The 19,145-nt window shown below is 48.7% G+C and overlaps 1 protein-coding gene across 6 annotated transcripts in view; it reads right to left on the bottom strand.

The window, feature by feature from the left end:
- The window catches only part of LOC119373048 (TOX high mobility group box family member 4-B), a 453,672-nt gene that overhangs the window by 248,098 nt on the left and 186,429 nt on the right, over positions 1-19,145 (bottom strand). The gene's annotated exons all lie outside the window — the stretch shown is intronic.

Here is a 19,145-nt window from a genome sequence, read left to right as displayed (position 1 = left end):
AGAACAACGCACATGCTTTGAAGGATGAGCAGGACAATGCGACCGACAACAGTGACGAACTGTACAACATTACCAGGAGTGTAGTATAAGAGTAGCTAACAGGAAACAGAAGTTTTATGTGTAACTAGGGTTACAAGGGCTGTACAAATTATGCTTCAGAGGAAAACATAGCAGTACATTGTGCTCGAAAATCTTCCAAACCTGCGTACGGCTTTGTATGCAACGCTTCGTTAGTTTGACTGCAGCAGAGACTTAGAAGGATGCTAAAGTCACATTAATGCATAAAAAAGGAGACATTAAGGATAGAGGTATACTACAACGCATGATTAATCGAGTAACTTGAGAAATGTCATCAGTAAGTAGTTAAGAACAATGCGCAGTACAATGAACCTCTCTACATGCATCACGAAAACGCATTTAATTTATTAGAGATACTTCCTTGTATTTATTTGTGTTTTTTTATCGCGCGTCTGCTTTTCTCTCCGCTTTCCTTTCCACCTTTCTTTAACATTCCCCCTCCCCTTAGTGCAGGGTAACAAAACGGATGCTATAATTCTAGTTTATATCCCTGCCTTTCTCTCATTTTATTATCTCTCTCTCTCTAGCAGTCACAGTCGAGGAAGCGTATGCCAGAGTATTAGCGATTATCTGTAAATACTCGTATTATCTGTAAAATCGGGAAAGGGATCAGGCAATCAAGCGGATACAACTTCTCCAATGCTAATTCGTCCGCAGCATGCTTGGAAGTATTCAAGCTACCAGACTGGGAAGGGTCAGCAGTGAAGATCACGGCGTATATACAATTAGCAACCCAGGTTTTGCCGATCACATATTTGTCAGCAACGCTCGAAGTGACTGGCCACAAATGACCGACGACATTACTTAGTCACCGACGTACACATACGTGTAAGAACACGGTATTATGCAGATGACAACGGTAATCAGCTGCTTGGTATTCTCTTAAAGATAAGTAGATTTCGCAAGTGCGAGTCAGCCTATAGAATCGGTGCAAGAGTAAGATTGCCTGGACAAAATAAAAACAGGAGATCATGAGACTGGAATTTTAACCTCACCGCGGTGGTCTAGTGGTAATTGTGCTTGACAGCTGACTCGAAGGTCGCGGGATCGAATCCCGGCCTTCGAGTCAGCAATTATGTAATTATATAGTTACATAAATGCCCAGTGACCCAAGCTGGAGCGACAGAGGCTTCATGCAAAGACGCTGCAAGTGTACAACAGCTCCTGTCACTGTTTCTAGCTAGACTTGTACAAAAACCCGACCGTGGCTATAGGTACCGAAAAAGACCGCCCATGAAAAATATGTTCCACCGTGTTCGCCACGAAACCGCGGCAGGATTGGACATAATATGGGCACTACGGTCTGTCTTGCACTGAATAATACAAACGAAATAAAACATAAATGTGTCAAGGAGACCAGATTCGTACCATAAGTTTAAAACAAGTATGCAGTACAGTGGCCGCGGCAGCAGTGAAGTAATTCCTATACTGTTGTGTTTTTATGCTATAACGTTATGACGAGCCGCAACGTCAATCACCGATACTCCATGACCCAGTGCCCAGTGCTAGCCTTGTTAACACTTACGGAGCAGCATGGAGCTCGAACTGTGACTGTAGCGTGCAATGGTCCAAGCATACATTTGTCACTGAAAACATAATGCAGTGTAGCAGGCCCATCGCGGTTCGGATAAAGTTATATTAGAATTAAACGTACAAGCGTAAGAGCGAGACGCATTTGATCTTCCCTGGCGTATTTCAGAGAAGAACGAGGGGACAGGGAAAGACACACAAGCATACAATACATGCACCGTTAGGAACGTTAAGGGCCGCTGCTTTTCTCCCGCTTTCACATACAACGTTCCATGTTGTCGATGCTACTTCGTTTCCTCACTCAGACCATTTGATGGCGCGAAATGCCGCCGAGAGTGTCGCGTTCAGGCAAGTGTGACGGCGTGAATCGCGCGTGCCGATGTATACTGTATATACACACTTGCCAAATCCGGCGCGCCAGCCGCTCGTCGTTGGAATGCGGCCTTCAGATTTTCACTCTTCGCCGTCTGTGTCTGCGAATGCGACGTTTTCCTTGACTCACTAACAGAGAAAATGGACAGTTTTCGTATAGCGGAGAGAAGAAAATACCGCCACACCAGGCATGACACCCAAGTGAAGAATAAGGCGGCTTCGGTGCATGGTTCTGCTTGAAGCCGTCTTTGGCGCTCAGACTTTTTCAATTACGAAGCATTAATAAAGAGAAACTCGCCATAACGTATACTAGATAAATACAATAAAAAAACTTTTTGTTGTCTTTGCATTTACACATTTTGGTGTAAATACAGTACACATTTGCAGTATACACAAATGCAGTACACAATTTACACATTCATGCTTCATTATGATCCTCCTTGCCAGACTGTATTCCAGCGTACTTTAAACTGAGTTACTTCAGTAACACGAACACGATACTGCGGACATAAAATTGGGTCGCTGAGGAGGCGTCCGTCAGTTTGTAATCGCACAGTACCACAGAGGACGCGAGTAAAAGCGCCGGCGACGTCAGGCGATCACGCTATCTTGTAGGATCGCAGTAAAAACATATGCGCTCTATAGCAGGTGTTTTCGCGAAGACTGGCATAAATTCCTGTGCACAACTGATTGGAACTACAAAAGCGATTTCTCCACATTTCGATTCCGATATGAGCGGCGGGTGTCACACCTGAATGTAGAGATGTACGCATTTGCCACTGATTCGCGCACGGAGGTAATTGTTTATTAAATTCAATGAGTAGATCGTAGCTTCAGGCGAGAGATCTGGTATCATCTAAAACGGAGAAAAGTATGAGTGAAGTCCTTGGTGGCGTATGCCAATTACTCCTCTTTTTGAGTAGAAAACGGATACAAGTGACAGGGTCAGCGCAAGGAATCACGCAGAAAGGAAACGTCAGAAGTCACCCGTGGACGGTGGCTGTACTACGCAATCAAAAACATTTCCTTTGTTTCTCCGTGTTCGGATCGGCTTGTGGCTTGCGCTTTCCCTCACCTTGACATCCATGCTGCAAACAAATATGTTATCATGCTTATCACTAGCTTCTTGGGTATCGGGGAAAGCGGGTCGCCTCGAGCAAGATATGCCCGCGAGCTAAACAACAGAACCTCGCCGTCTTGGCTCTAACCGGAAAAAACAAAAGTGTCGTCTTTAGGTGACACTGCCGTAGTCATGTATTAGAATGATTTTTACACTTGCACTTCACACGGCAAACCCGGACAGAAGCCTAGCTGAATGGCACATTCGTTTGATGATTTTCCATCATTCGCGTATAGCGAACACACAGTCACTTTCAGGCTCATTGTCATGAGCGAAAGAGTCTTTAAATATGCGAAGGTGCCTCTTTGGCTGCCTGTATTCGGTGTTTCTTTGTGCGACGCCAATTTATAGCAGCCGAAAACAAGGACGAATAGGGACCACCAGAGAAATTTTAAAGTATACAGGGTGTCCCAGCTATCACGCAGCACGATTTAAAAAAAGAGGAACGGCGTTACGCGAAGCGAACCTGCTGCATATTGTTCCTAGTACACTGGAGTAGCCACTGCTATTTTTTTCGTTAATAAGGTTTAATTAATTAGTCATAACTATATTTGTAACTCGACAAGTACTCACCTAATTGTCAAAATGTCAATGAGGCGTATGTAGGCCTGTTCAATGGACATGCAATTGCGCAATTTTTAACAACGTACTAATTACGTGCTCATTTTTTCCGGCTGACAAAGAAATCCCGCGAAATATGAAAAATTACACGTGACTACGCTCCCACCCGCAAAGGAAACCAGCGCCCCCAAATAAGCTTACTGCAAACAACCGCTTTGCCTGTTGTCCGTTGCGAGAGACAGCGTTCCGCATTTTGGCAAGGGTACAGGTCGGGCGCCAACGATATGCGTGCAATTTCGCTGGGATTCATTCCGTTCGACAGTACGCCGCAATCAATATCCATATCTCACGGTCGACTGTTCTCACTGATAACGCGGCAGGCGTTCTGATTACGGCGTGACTCTGTAACCAAGCGGTGCGTTTCTTAGGCCGGGGGAGTGGCAGATAGGGCAATGAATTTTTTTTCTTTCTGCATTTTTCCCTTTATACTGTCTACCTCATAGGAGCCTGTGTGAGGGCGCTGGTTCCCGACGTGCGCAACAGTCTAGTCACGTGTAATTTTTCATATTTCGCGGGCTTTCTTGATCAACCGGAAAAAATGAGCTCGCAATTAGGGAGTTGTTGAAAGTAGCGCAGTTAGATGCCATTTGAACATGCCTACATACGCCTCATTGACATTCTGACAATTAGGTGAGTACTTGTCGAGTTAAAAATATAATTATGACTAATTAATCAAACCTCATTAACGAAAAAAATAGCAGTGGCTACTCCAGTGTGCTAGGAACAATATGCAGTAGGTTTGCTTCGCGTAACGCCGTTCCTCTTTCTTTAAATCGTGCTGCGTGGTATCTGGGACACCCTGTATATGTGACTGTGCAGTGGGTGTCGGACGTTAGACCTTCTTTAGGTACTGTGATACAGCCGAATCATGAGACATGAAAGACCCTCGCGAAATGTGCTAGTCAAAGTGGCCTGTTTCGAGTGGTGTAGGAGGTCTCGTGCGAGAGCGACTGAAATGAACATTTACCGAAGACGGGTACAATTCTCCGCACACTGAGCAGCAGCAGATACCCAATGGCACATACCAGCGACCCGCATACTGCGCGGAACCCAAAAGCATATATCGGTATCACCCCCAGCATTCCTTGTGAAATGCAAGCATGATAGAAGTGGAGCGCGACCGTAATGCATTAGCGCGCAGTAAAGCAGTTGTACGCAGCACAGCAGAAGGAATCCTAGGGTGAAATTTAGGCCGCTCTTCAATGGTGTTGTTTCTTGAAAGCGCAGCAAGGACGCTTTAGCAGCAAAACACCCTCGACCAGATGCGCTGTTCGCTTTTCCCACTGTTCACTTTGCTGCCTATTCGCCCGGTAGCTCTGCTCTGGGCAAGAAGATTCACACATCCTCGCGCTCAGGGCACTTGGCCGTTGCTTCTTTCTTTTCTGCAGTATATATTCTTACTCTTAAAGTTACTTATCGTCGTAGCTGTTGCTGTTATTGTTGCTAAAGTTCCAGAGCGCCGTACGGCCCCCCAACGAAGGCAAAGATCGAGTAGCGCACGTCACAGAAAAAATAAAATGAAATGAAAAAAAGAAAGAACAGGAAAGAAACATGATGACCAGGAGAAGCCCGATGAAAAGAATGGGGGAGTTCTCCGACAAACAGCGGCGCAGATTCATCAACGCTGAGAGTTTTCCGCAGCTGCTCACATAAAAAGACGAAAACAGTTGGGTTCATGTGAGGAAAATCGACGAGGAAGTGAGAAGCCGGCTGCACAAACTTGAGGCATAAAAACAGCAAGCGATACGAGAGTATAAGCAATCGCGCATTTTTTTTTTTTCATTCTTGAAATGCCCTTGTTTTGTCCTTATGAGAGTCAAAAGCATGAGTTGTGTACGCAGTGAAAACTAACGATAAGATTCTCCAGAGATAAAGAGTATAGCACGGTCTGGCGTTGATAGCTCCCAGAAGCAAGTGGAGCGTCCAGGGGCACTTGACTTGCGTGGACAGAGAAAGGCAAATAAATAAACATATAGATTCTTGCGCCAGAAGATATCCATGTTGAAGAAACAATACTACTGTCTTCAGTGAGCCAGGAACGCACGCCAGTGGCGGATTCCATAAAGAGTAACGCCTTGAAATCTGTTCGAGCTACTAGCATTCATTCCATTACGAACTGCGGAGGCGAGCGCGACGATAACTTTCTGAAGGCGCACTTTTGACAGTGGCTGCGGCACGGAACGTACGCAGCCCTGCCAGGTACTGTCTCATTCATCAATTCCTGTATGTGATCAAATAATAACTACACGTGCCTTGACAAAAACATCAAGAGGATATATCGACATTACAACGACACGATTCAGAGTTTCATCCAAACATCGCTTGAGCGGAGGATGATATGTCGGGCAGCAACATTCACCGAACGTGAGTGAAAATGCCTCTGAACGTTTCCATGTTCTGGCGCAGATATGCGCTATTGCACCTTAGACGTAGACTTCATCTTTAAGGATTAAAAACGAAGCAATGCGTGTTAAAGAAAAAGAAAGCTTTCACTTATCGCCCACGAAGAAGAGAGCAGATAGCACTATCATGGCACTTGAATATGAAATAAACACGAACTCAGAGAGTGTTAGCCGGCAAGTGCTGAATATCGTGACATCTTCATATGCTTCATATGCAACCATATGCTTAAGTCTCAACGCAGCGTCTTTGGAGATCGCGATTACGTTACGTTGAGAAAGGGCCCAGCATCTTCTCTGAGATTTACCGAAATTTACGTCGGCAGTCTAGCTGTAATGGCGGAGTACACGCGCTGAAACACCAGCCGTTGACACCGCCCTAAGCTCGTCGCTGAGGCACACTATGTACTGCGTTCTTTACGTGTAAGGTTACAGCTGGTCCATAACGTATGCATGCAGTCTCTGCTAACACGGGTAAAATAACCAATTCATTAGCGTTATTGGTTCACACTTTATTGATTTCGATAGTTAGAGATAACTGATTTGAGTCGAAACTATATAAGCACTTTTCGTGGTAGAACGGACACATCAGGTGGACTACGCGGTAAAATATTGCACGTTTGCAGCGCTAACAGGTACAGCATAATCAGTGCTTAAAACGTGAAGGTTCGAGCTCGTCCGTGTTTGTTGCCGTCTCTCGTCTGAAGGTTTTTACGCTTGGTATTGTTGAATAATGAGTGCATGTGGAATAATGGGTCTCCAGTGCAGACGCTTAGGCACGTCGCTACGCGGGGCCATTTCTGTTAGCTTATATACTAGTCAACGTATCGGCGAAGAATGCCGTAAATAAATAAGGATATCTAACTGCGCGTGGTATCCAAGTTTGTCACAGCCAACAGGCAATGTTATGAACACTGCAGGACAAAGGCTTTTCACAGCGATCTCTAACTTATCGTTCGTTACTTTTTCCTCAGTTTCCTATGGCAGTCTGCCCAGCTCAAGAGGCTCCCGCACCTTCCTCAGGGCAACAGGTCTGACCACCGAGTGGTTCGCCGAATACCTTCTGCCAGACGGGCAGCTTTACTAGCCTAAACCTGTTTGCTGAGAAGAATAGAGAGGTTAATTGTCTTGACTCACCTGTTCTCCTTATACTGTTGTCTCAATTCTGAAACCCCACAATGACACAACTGTAAGGCGCCATGACCTCGTCGGACACGGTGTTTTCAGGATCATCACAGCGTACGTACAGTATACGCGCACACAGGCCAGACCGAACGAAGCGTTCACCGCTCAGTTCGTGACAACCAGGCATATAAACTGATGCACGTCAACAAATGCCGCTGCGCGTGTGTGCCTTTGCAGACCGACGACGCACGAGGTCACGGTCCCTATCGTGTTTTTCAGTTGACTTTTCCCCTTCCCGAGTGCTGGGTGGCCTGCATGGTTAACCACCATAGCTCTATACAAAAGTTTCCCCTTCTCTCGCTCTCTTTCTTTGCAGTATATATTGCATTCCTTGCCGCTTTACTAGATAGTTCCCGAGAAGCGGGACACTTGCGGCTCGCTGCTCTATGACACTCCGTGGGCACTAAAAAAGTTATAATCGAATAATAAGCGTTTCTTAAATGTTCAGTACGTGTCAAGAGCAAACAGGAACCATATACATCTTATTTTATTTCGTACTATAGTCCATGTCCAAACGTCCATGTACTTAAACTTAGGTGCACGAACCCCGAGTGGTCAAAATTATTCCGTAGCCCCCAACAACGGCGTGCCTCATAATCATATCTTGGAGCTCGATGTTCTCGCATGTGAAACATCTCATTTTTTTTTTATTCTATTCTCGTTGATGCAAACAACAAACAAGGGGGAAAGCGGCTTGCCCGGTAACGCGGGATGACTTAATTTCATTATCCAAAGGACGTCAACGATGATTCTGGTCAATGAGGGTACCGAGGAATAATCAGGCCGAGCTAACTTTGGCGGCGCCAGTAAGCACGACAGGAATCAGCAACCACAGCCCAGGACATTTCACGCCCTTTCTTCAAACGGCACGCGCGCACACGCACAATTAAATAAGTAAAAGTTAAAGCCGGTAAGATAAAGGTGGTGGAAGAGAAATATTTGTTACTGTAGGCCTAATTTCCAGTTTACTGACTTTTGCCTATCAAAATACAAACAAATCTAAGTACCCCACTTCATGTGACCACGTTGTACTGGCTCCGCGAACCGCCAGGAGTGCAATAGAAGATGAAACAGAAAGAGCGCTCGCTTTCTGTCGAATGACGGAACCATGACGGAAGCACCTGTGACAGCTGCAACAGCGCCATGAATGGCGTCGGCGCGGATTCCCCAAAGGCCATTATCACCAGAGTGCCCTGCGCGGAAGCCAGGCACTGGCACACGTAACAACTACAGAGTATTAGGCAATGATATCGAAGACTCGGAAAGTAAAGCACTGTAGGCCAGAAATTATAACACGAGGACCCCGCTTCCACAAGCATATAAACGTGTACTACAGAACGTTCGGTTAGTTATGGTTGTAATGAACTATTACGGGCGAGCGCTCACCAAAATCATGAGCTTCACTTCCCGCGTTTCCCCATGCATCGCTGGCGTATTTACTCGGCGATATGCGCCGTGCACGAACCTATAAATTTAGAAAGAAAAAGTAACGCTCTAAAGAAGCAGACAGATACGCCGAAGCCAGGTAGGTTACTGGCTTCTCCACAGCGTGCCACCGCTAAGGACACGAGGGTGAGGAGGCACTGGTCAAACCAGCTTGGCCGCGGTAGGTTTCGGTTAGCGAGAAATGGGATGTGACTCATAAAGGCAGCGTTGCGCTTCGGAGCCGCCGCCGGCCATGAGCGAAAGGGGCCTCGCGCGTGCGCCGCGCCCGAGCGCCACAGAGAAGCGCGCCGCGTCCTGGCACCTTCGTACCCCGGGCCCGGTCTTCACTTCGCAGCAGCAACGGCGGCGCGCTCCACAGCTCGGCAATCAACACAGACACGGCGACCCATTGTTGCTCTCGCGCTTCTTGGTTCGACAAGTCCGAGGAATCCCTCTCCTATTCGAATTCGACACGGTCGATCGGCGCAGACAAGTCAGACAAGCACTCGCTCCGCGCCGCCATCTGCCGCTGGCTACAGGAAGTTTCAGCCGCTGCTCGGAACGGCGGCTTCCGCCGACCTCTCTCGCTGCGGCCGCTCGATGCTCTCGCCAAGCGCCGCGGCGGTCCTCCCGTGCATGGCGCCTCGCCCTCCACGCTCTGTCACGCGCCAGCCGCACGCATTGTAACTTGCTGCTCATCACGACGTCGGTCATGTTGCATAAAAAAATTCGGTCCCCCACCCCAGCGACAATCGAAGATTTTTTACATAAAATTATGACATGATAGTCGTAACAACAACACCCAAGAGTTTTAATGCGAAAGCACACTTTGGCTAAGCTGGCGAAACCGCGCACCCAGCTGGCGTCCGCAAAAGCCGTGTCCGGAAAGCGCGTGACCTCTCGTAAACCGGAACTGATGCTGGCGCCAACAACAGCCACGCCCGCGTTTCTTAGATAGGTTGGCGAAAGGCGAAAGCACGCACCCTCGAGCTGGCGTCGCAGCAGTGACACTCGGCGCGCACTCCACTATGCCGCGGCAACCACCTGCAGCAGCGGTGTAAGAAAGGAGAATCCCCGCGGCAGACCTCCGTAACAACAACCTTGCCAAAAGAAACGCTTTCGTATTCATATCTCATAAGATCGTGCTTAGAGATCCTCTGTAAATTTATATGTATTTAAAAGCCCCTAGCAAGAACCCGAGCCAGTATGAACGATAATCCTTAATCGTCGGCAAAATGAACGTTCATAAAACAACTGACAGTAAGTTGTCACGAGGCAAAGAGTGACCCTTGCGTGAGACTTCTTTAGCTACAACTCCAAAAATTGCAGCATACTGTGACTTAAGCGACGCTTTTTAAATAGAGGGAGATTTTTCCACAGATAAAATGCTTCAAACAAGTGGTATTAAAATAATTTTTTCTGTATCAGGCAAGCTCAGCGGCAAATGTGTTTTAATACCTCACCACCCCTAAATGGCGCGGTCATTCTGGTAAGACGCCGAAACCATGGCCTCAAACTTGAAAGTCAGTTTCGCCGCAAGGGCGAAGCAATGAATGCGATAGCAAGAAACTAATGCTATACGAAGTGAGGCTCGCCAATGGATACTCTCAGTTTGAACAGCGCTCCTGTTGCAAAGGCGGCCGAAGCAGCGAAGGAAACTAGCGTGCTTCAAGTGTCGAGCTGTGACACTTGATAGTTCGCGCTCATCTTCTGTTTGTTCGTTTAGCGGCGTCCCTTGAGCTCGAGTGACTTTCGTACGCTCCGTGGTAGTGGTTTGAAGAGGAAAAGGCGCCTAATTTCTGCAGCCCGGTCGGGAGCACGGCGCAGCGCCTATACGCTCCATAACATGAGCGCGGACATCACGGTGAAAGCTCGAAACATCCCTTTCCCCTCACCACGAGAAAACCGCGCGAGCAGACAGCGGAAGGGCAAGGTTCTCCCTGAGCAAATATAAAAACGAGCGAGCTCGCCGACGACTTTTAAATCCGCCCGTCGCGCTCCTCGCGCCATCTCGCTGGTAATGAAGAAACGCTTATAAGCGCCTGCCGTCTCTGAGTCCTGCCAGCGGTAAACGGTGTGTATATAACGCTCACCGTTAGCTACCTGAAGGATCTGCGTTTCTAGCGTAGTGGTTAGCGTCATGCGCTGCGGAACGAGAGGTCGCTGGTTCGATTCCGCGCTTCGGAAGCATTTTTCTGAATTACTTTGCTTTCGGGCTTTTATATATATTTACATACTTATACATATACGGTGCAAGACGGCGGCGACGGGGACGGACAAAAACCAGCCGAGGCTGTCCATATAATTGCTGTCGCAATAAAAAATTACAGTTACGCCGCAAGGGCGAAGCAATGAATGCGATATAAACAAATTGTAACGTTATACGAAGCAAGGCAAGCAGCTCACTCCTTTAGCATGCAACGTGGCATAGCTCAATAGAACGACGAAGTAAGGAAACACGGCCGCTGCAGCGAGTGAAGCGACCTTCGTGCTGTCTATGGCTTCAACACAAACTTTGCGATGAGAAAACGACGTACAAAGGCATGAGGTGTCTGTTGATCCCTCTCAAAATACAGCGCGTGCGACTGCAGGCAACCACGTCCGGCCGGTCAAAGTACGAAGTTTCTGCCGGAGCCAAGCAGCCGCACCTCCGGGACCCCTCTTTCGCGTGGAGACGGCCGGCGCGTTTCCTCGCCGCTTGAGCCGCTATTGTCGACAGCCCTCACACGCTTTCACTCGCACGTAGAACATGCGACGCGCGGGGATTTGAGCTTCATACGGAACCTCACGGCGGTACCGACGATGACGGCAAAAAAATTAGACCAGCTTGCACGAAGGCGCGCAAGGCTGGGTCACAGCAGAGCTGGTGGGCACCTAGATGGTCGTGGCTTGGCTAGGCTTTTACCCTCTCACCTCTCTCTCTCCCAACCCTTGTGCTATACTATACTATACTATACTATACTATACTATACTATACTATACTATACTATACTATACTATACGTGGCTATGCTTGCTCTCATTTTTTCTACCTGTTTTGTGTCTGTTGCTTTCTATCTTTTTTTCTCTGTGTCTATTTCTCCGTCTTTCTATCCTTTTCTCTCTTTCTTTCTCTCACTCTCCCTGTAGTAGTTATCTCTTTCTTTCCCCTTCTTTCTATCCATTTCTCTTTATTTCTATATCTTTATTTCTCTCTCTGTACTTGTTCTCCTCTCCTCCTTTCCCTCCTCATTACCCTCACATTTCCTCAACACTGTCACTTCCCTTTCCCACCTCCTTGCTAGGCTATGCTATGCTCTGCTAGCGTGCCTGGATAACCGAACTGTTACGACGCTCGCCTTCGGATTGTGGGTACGCGGGCTCGAATCTTTCCTCGCCAACAACTTCTTTCTCTTTCTTTCTTTCTTTCTTTCTTTCCTTGTCTGCACTCCCTCTCTGGCCTATCGGTTACTGCATCCTACGTCGGGCAAATCAGGCGACACGGCTATGAACTGCTCAGCCAAATATTACAATCGTGCGCGCTGCGTAAATGCCACAAGCGGAGCGCGAAGTTGCCGTTTCCCCAGGCACCCTTTTTTCAAACAGAGGCCGGTTCTCACTCTCGTCGGTGGGCGGGGCGTCTGCACGTTGACGTCGCGGATCTGCCAGTTTACGTCGCAAGAGACATAGCATGCTTATTGGCCGATAGCCGACGTAAATCGAGAGCGGCGTTCGGATCAGATGCGCTTCTTGCCACGGGGTGCCGCCACTTGCCGGCGCCGCACTCCTCAGTACATGGTAGCCGCACTCGCGCACGCGAATCACAGCGGGAGAGCGATCGCGTTTCATGACGAGCGCTGACGTAACTTCTTACCCCCGTGCCATCCCTCCCTGTGTAGCTTCCAGTGCGCTCGTCGGCACGAGAAAAGAGAGAAAGCGCTGAGAGCGTGCGCCAAACCCCCGTAACTCCGCTCATTCTTAACGGATTCGAGCAATTTTTGCGGCAATCGATTCGGAAGGCAGTAAACTCCGATACTCAGGTCATTAGATCATTACTTGGAAAAGTGGTTCATCACCCCTTTAAGGAGACTCCTCCCACTACATGACATTCATATAGTATTTTCTTTTTTTCAAATCAGTTTCAAGCAATGTCTAGGCTCTGTGGTACAACACCTGCCTGGTATGCAGAAGGCCTGGGTTCGATCCTCACTCGAACAGAAGACTTTTATTATTTATTTTATTTGCATCTTTCTCGATTTTTCGCTCACAACCAACGACGCCGACGCCGACACCGGAATTTCTGCGAAATGACCTCTTTAACGCTATCGCGTTAAAACAGACATGATCTGCAAGACTGTCTAAGCCTAAAATGGTCTGGGCTTGAGCTTGTTGGCATGCTTCATTGCGGAAAGCAGCGGAAATGACGAGGCAAGAAAGACAGGCTGGGCAGACGAACTGGACAACGACGCTTCAGTCTGTCTTTCTTGTCTCGTTTCTTCGTGCTGTTTTTCGAAGTAAGACTTCTACCCCCCACTCGATGACTGCACATAAGCCATCTACACAGTGACGACACAACGGCGGCGGTTGCAAACGCGCTTCGAGTGTCCGTATAATAAATTGCTGTCGCAATGAAACTCTGCTAACGGTGCACGTATCAGAAGTGCATTCGTCTCCGGTGAGTGTCAGAATATAGAGGCCCTCCATGCGTAAAAGTGGGGCACTCGGGCATCAGTGCGACCGCAATGGTAGCGGAAGCCTTCGAAGTACTCCTTGGTGACATCGGCACGCTTGGGCTAAATAAAGACAGCCCCTTGCGCGCTTAACTCGCGCGAAAACGAGAAATATTTGCTGTCACTGACCGGTAATGTACCAAAGGAAGGCGAATGGAACGCGGACAAGTTGATGTATGCATGATGAAAAAAAAAATGAAAAGGAACGGTATCGTTTACGTAAACTCATCGAGAAACACCGCGAACGTAAAGGGTTATTCAGACGGGGGAGAAATGCTCGGGGGGTAAAGGCGGAGCCTAGTGACGTCAGCTCGCGAGGAGAAGTCTCCACAAATGCCCCCCACTCACACGGACGAGGCAAACGGAGGGGGAGACCAGTGTTACTAGACTACTCTGGTGGCTTGCACCACCCGTTTGACGAGCTGCAGACGACCATCCAGCTGCAGACTGGACACCCACTGCCGCTCTCTGCAGGAGCAAGTGCAACAATGTGGCCAAACAAGAGCCCGAAATTCCGCCACATCCCCCACCGCATGGGGATCGTTTGTCCTTTCGGGGAAAACGTCCCCGTCTCCTCCGAGGAGGCGCGGGGGGGTCACGCCCACTCGCTAATCCGTGACGTCGCGGTCACGTGATACGCAACCCCCCCGTCTCCCCCGAGCATTCCTCCCCCGTCTGAATACCCCTTAAGCGGTAACGATAACGATATGTAACTACCCTTAATGAAAAATGTTTCCCTTGAATATCCGCCAGAGTGCCACAAGGGACGCACACTGGAGTCTGCCAAGCGTGTGTACGGCGGAGAGCCTTCAGCAAAGCCAGACAAATACACACACACACACGCGCACACATACATACATACATACATACATACATACATACATACATACATACATACATACATACATACCACAAAAGAGATGAACAAGCAATATGTTCGCGATGGCACAGTAGCTATGTCGTCGTCAATGCTTTTTTTTTTTTGTATTGGAGGCATTGTTCTGTAGTCGGCTGCTATAGCTGCCGCAGGCACGTAGCCAGGATTTTTTTTTCGGGGGGGGGGGGGGGGGGGCAAGGACTAATTATTCGAAAGAAAGTCTTTTCATGACAAAAAGAAAGAAAAATTGTCCGGGAACATAAAAGGCTGGACGAACTTCGGGGGGGGGGGGGGCCGGGCCCCCCGCCCCCGCCCCCCCCTTGCCTACGTGCCTGAGCTGCCGCACATCTGGCTCGGCGTTTTACGAGTCGATTAACAGTATATATCTTTTCTATGCACAACTGGCACTCGCGTTGCATGGTATTCTTTGTTCAACTTAAATGCACTGTCGTGCTGGGCGGCATCTTTCACACAAGCGCCACGTAGAGCAGAACTCCCACCACGACTTCGCCTCCACCTACGGAACGAGAGACAGACGCTGGCGCCCGCTACTCAAACGTGGTCTGAAGGCAATATTTAACGCGTTGATGCCGGCCTTATTCCCGCCCGCGTACACTTTGCACAACCTTCGCTTCCAGTTGAGCTGCTCCTGACACCTTTAAAGGCCAACTCCGGCGATTTTTTGGCCATGTCAAAGTAATGGCGCTTTTACATTCCTGAGACGCTCCTGTTAGGGGCCCGATAGCAGAAATACTTGGCAAATTGGAGAATAATTTTAAATAAGCAAAAAAGCGCAACAGTGAAACCGAAACACAACCGAGTGTACTGTCTACGTATGACGTACGAACGAACCGGAAGTCGTGCAAGGCATGCCGGTCACGCCGGCGCGGAGTATGAAAACTGACAGCCGGGACGAGTAGGCGCACAGTAGAGAGGACAGCACGCCACGCATCAGCTGTAATGTCTGCGACGTGACAGTGCCGCGTCTGATACTGACAGTGTCTCGGCCAGCACAGCAGACGCTCGCTGTAGCGGCCGAAGTTAGCGGTGCCCTCGGCTGCGTCACTTTCGCCGCCTTCCCAATACAGACGTCACAGACGCAATGTTGCCAATAATTGTGGGAAGCCAGGAGGGCGTTTGCAGACAATCTTTAAAATTCATTTGCAAACAATCTGCGCATGTCTCAAGCCTGTAATTCGGCATAAATGACGGAAACGTGCAAAGGAACGTACCCAGCGAATTTCACTAAGATCCATCGGCCTCGAAAGATCGCCGGAGTTGGCCTTTAAGTAATTCACCAGTTACTACCAGAAGTGGCACATCATTTATTTGTCGTCGTATGCCCTTTAACTCAATTTTCATAAAACACCAAGAGGGAAGAATATGACTTCTTTTCTTCTCGCACGTCGATATTGTTAGCGATAGCGTGCTAAGCAGTTCTATATTAAGAAATGCTGAGCTTTCAAACAAAAAGCAAATCCTGCAAGTTTTTGCCAACTAAGCTTGCTTCGTGCAGCCATTTACTGCTTCCCATACACATTACAGGACTGGTGTCTCTATTTGACGAAGGCAAGTCCATCAGCACAGCTACCAGCTCAGGTCTTCATTTCCGTCTTCCAGGTTCTCTTACACTCATGCATGCACGCCGTCTTCGCCGAAAAAACAAGAACTGCACAGATACCACACACGCGCTCGAAACCGGTTGTCCCGCAGGCCCAGGAACGGCATAAATGAGTGCTTGTTTAATTGCCGCGTCTAGTGATGTCGGCTATGGGTCAGGACCAACTAGTCACAAATGTCATTTATTAGACCCGAGATAGTCTTTCAAATTCGCTTACAAGCTGTGCTTACGGCCTGGCGATGAACTGGAACTTCTCGCACGTAGCTGGGTAACATTGCTACTGTTCATTTAGCCTTCTTGAAGTAGGGTCATTGTAGCTCGTTACTGCTAAACTTGGTCAACTAATTTGCGCACACACGCAGAGAGAGAGAGAGAGAGAGATGGCAGTATTCCGCAAGCTAGCAGCTGGAACGGTCTTACGCCGTGGATGTAAATGCCGGTTCAGAGATTACTGATCGTATAGCCGCTCAGACTGGATAACTGTCGAAACTCGGACAAAGCGAAAATTTGTCTACAAGACATTCAGTTCCGAAACAGTTTTTTTTTCCTAAGAAAAATACACCTATGACGCAGCTTGATAAGCTCGACGTCAATCTAACTAGATTTTTACAGGTTCAACAACCAAGAGACCAGGAGCCGTATTTCGTGGCGCACCATTATCATTACTTCTCGTCCTTCGTCATTTCTACAGACGCCACTGCGACGTCATTATCGCCGGGATCTTCCCCTCTGTGCGATGGACGATAAGAGCGTGGAATGTGAAATGGATCGCTACAGCACAAGGTACGAGACGGTGCATTGGCATCACTGCGGGCGTACAGTGTCAATCACCGCTCATCTTAGCCCTAGTCTGCCCCACTAGGGGGGGGGGGGGCGTTGGGTTCGCACGGCGAGTCGGGAATGAGGCGCTAATTCACAGCATGTTGGGAGAGGCATTCTTCATGTAACCGTTCTCGGTGGACTCGCTCCAAGGACGGCGCACGCTATTTATCGCCACGTCGGCTTCTCTTTCGCTGTCGCCAGCGCATGTCTCGGGGCCGGTTTCCAGACGAGCGCTGCGGGGAGTGGGTGGGGGGGAGGGATGTCTGTATAGTCGACGGTAGCTCCTACACGCCGCTGTAAAGACGTCGTGTCGAGTGATGAGCCGTGCCTGACCGCCTTGTTTGTCTCTCGCTATCCAGGCGGAATAAGCTCTACGCTTCTCTCCCCCATTGCGCGAAACGAGGTCGGGAGTTCAATGTACGCCGTATTAAGCTTCTAAATCGGGCCAGCCGATAAAACGGACGACGGAAAACGGGTGGCGCTGCCGAGTTCCTCTTTTCGAGAGCGCTCCCCAAATCCGGCTGACCGCTCGTAATTTGCCAACCGACACAGGTTCCCCCTGTGGAGGCCTGCGCCGCACGCGCCGGCCGTCGGCGAGCTGTCGAATGACGCGATGGACAACGCGATATGGTGCGGCGCGAAAGCGATTTTGTCAGCTGGTGCGGAGGCACGCACCTTGAATTCGCTGGGCACGCGCGTAACAACGCTCTCTCCCTCCACCCCTGACCTGACCGCTGCCCTTCTCTCTTCGGAAGCTGCCAGTAAGACGCCGCGCGGAACGGACGATAACCGGAGGAAAAGGCTGCATCCGTGCGAACGGTAAATGCCGCCCGCATCCCTATAGGGCGTACTCGCACTGAGAAATACTTTTCATAGCATGGCATTCAATATTCGTGTTGATGACAGCAACAATATTTTGTGTTGTGACAGTTTACGACGACAGAAAACGAGCGGCATGGTTTTGGTGACCGCAAGTGCAACTCGTGTTTTCTTAACGCGATGCTACACGTCACCGCATCGCGTGCTAGAAAGTTACACACCGCAATGAATACGTACAAGAACATCACGCTGATTCGTCATGAGAGCCTCATCCATCACGAAATTTTGCATCACAAGACGCCGCACGGTTCATTCGTGCATCCGTCGTGCACTGCGTGGATTGCTGCCCTGTGCACAGCCTGGGTTGTGCACAGCCAGCTTGGGTTGCAAATTGCCCTCTAAGCTTCTGCCGTGAGCAAAGATCACTTCTCCAATACGGATGCACGGTGAGGCATCCCAATGGAACGGGCAACAAGGCTTATAAGTACGCTCAAAGTAGCGGTATGGCTACAAAATTCATGAGACAATTCGTCACAGAATATTGGTGGTGGAGGCGGGACAAGACGAAGTAGGAGTCTTTTTCGGCATCCATGCTTCGCGATTTTGAAGGGCCTTTTGAGACAACAACGAAAACTATATAGCAAAGCGAGCGGGTCCCGCTTCGGTAAGCGCCATCATGCATCCGACATGTTTTAGAGTGTGATACACTATACGCAAACTGCCGGCAGAGAAGTTGTCAAGTTACCGGTGCTTAATAAGAATACGTTTGTTATTCGGCGCGACAGAGCCATCGACGCCGGATATTTTCGCCACACGTTCGTCGTGGAGTTTTAAACAGCATTGGTGAATTTGTTCCCCAATGTAAATAGGGGCTATAGTGTAGTAGTGAACTTGAATAAACATGGACAGTTTATCCCTACATTTCCGTTCCCATCGGACACGTTCACACGAGCAGATGTCATAGGAATCATGTGAGATACTTAAGGGTGTTTTCATGACTGCAAATGTCAGCACAAACAATATATAAAAGAGACCTACAGATGTACCAGTAAACACACTTTCACTGCAGGCAAGCAAAATCTGGGGCGGGCTTATACAGAATACAGACCATCGCTCCGCACACGCGTGAGATTGCACTATGCAGACACGAACGCAGAGTTCCAACATACAGCAGGCGTCGCATATCCACCGTTAGTCAGACACCCTCGCTACTGGTTGAGACATGGCCCCCGCATCAGCGAAGCAGGAAAATAGAGACCCGACTCAACCCGATGATCGATGATGTAGCTGCTACTGAAGCACCAGTGGCTGTGAAAGTATACATATTCCCCGAGTCAACACTAGAACTCGCATGTAAATGAAGACAAGGCCAAGCACGAAACACCGCTTTCCAGGTCTAAAGAAAGTTGACGTTCGAGCTGGTCGATCATTACAGGAAAAAAAAAAAAAGAACCGACAGAAAGAATCCCAAGTTTTCAATACCCTGAGGACATGTCAAAAGCTGAAAGCTCTCGTGTAATGTGTTGCTTTCCTTTAAAGGACGTTTCCATGTGTGTACGCTACTTCGA

This window comes from Rhipicephalus sanguineus, chromosome 1, assembly GCF_013339695.2.
Source record: "Rhipicephalus sanguineus isolate Rsan-2018 chromosome 1, BIME_Rsan_1.4, whole genome shotgun sequence".
NCBI lineage: Eukaryota > Metazoa > Arthropoda > Arachnida > Ixodida > Ixodidae > Rhipicephalus > Rhipicephalus sanguineus.
The sequence above is the reverse complement of the archived record's forward strand: the minus strand, read 5'-3'. Positions and strand labels throughout refer to the sequence as shown.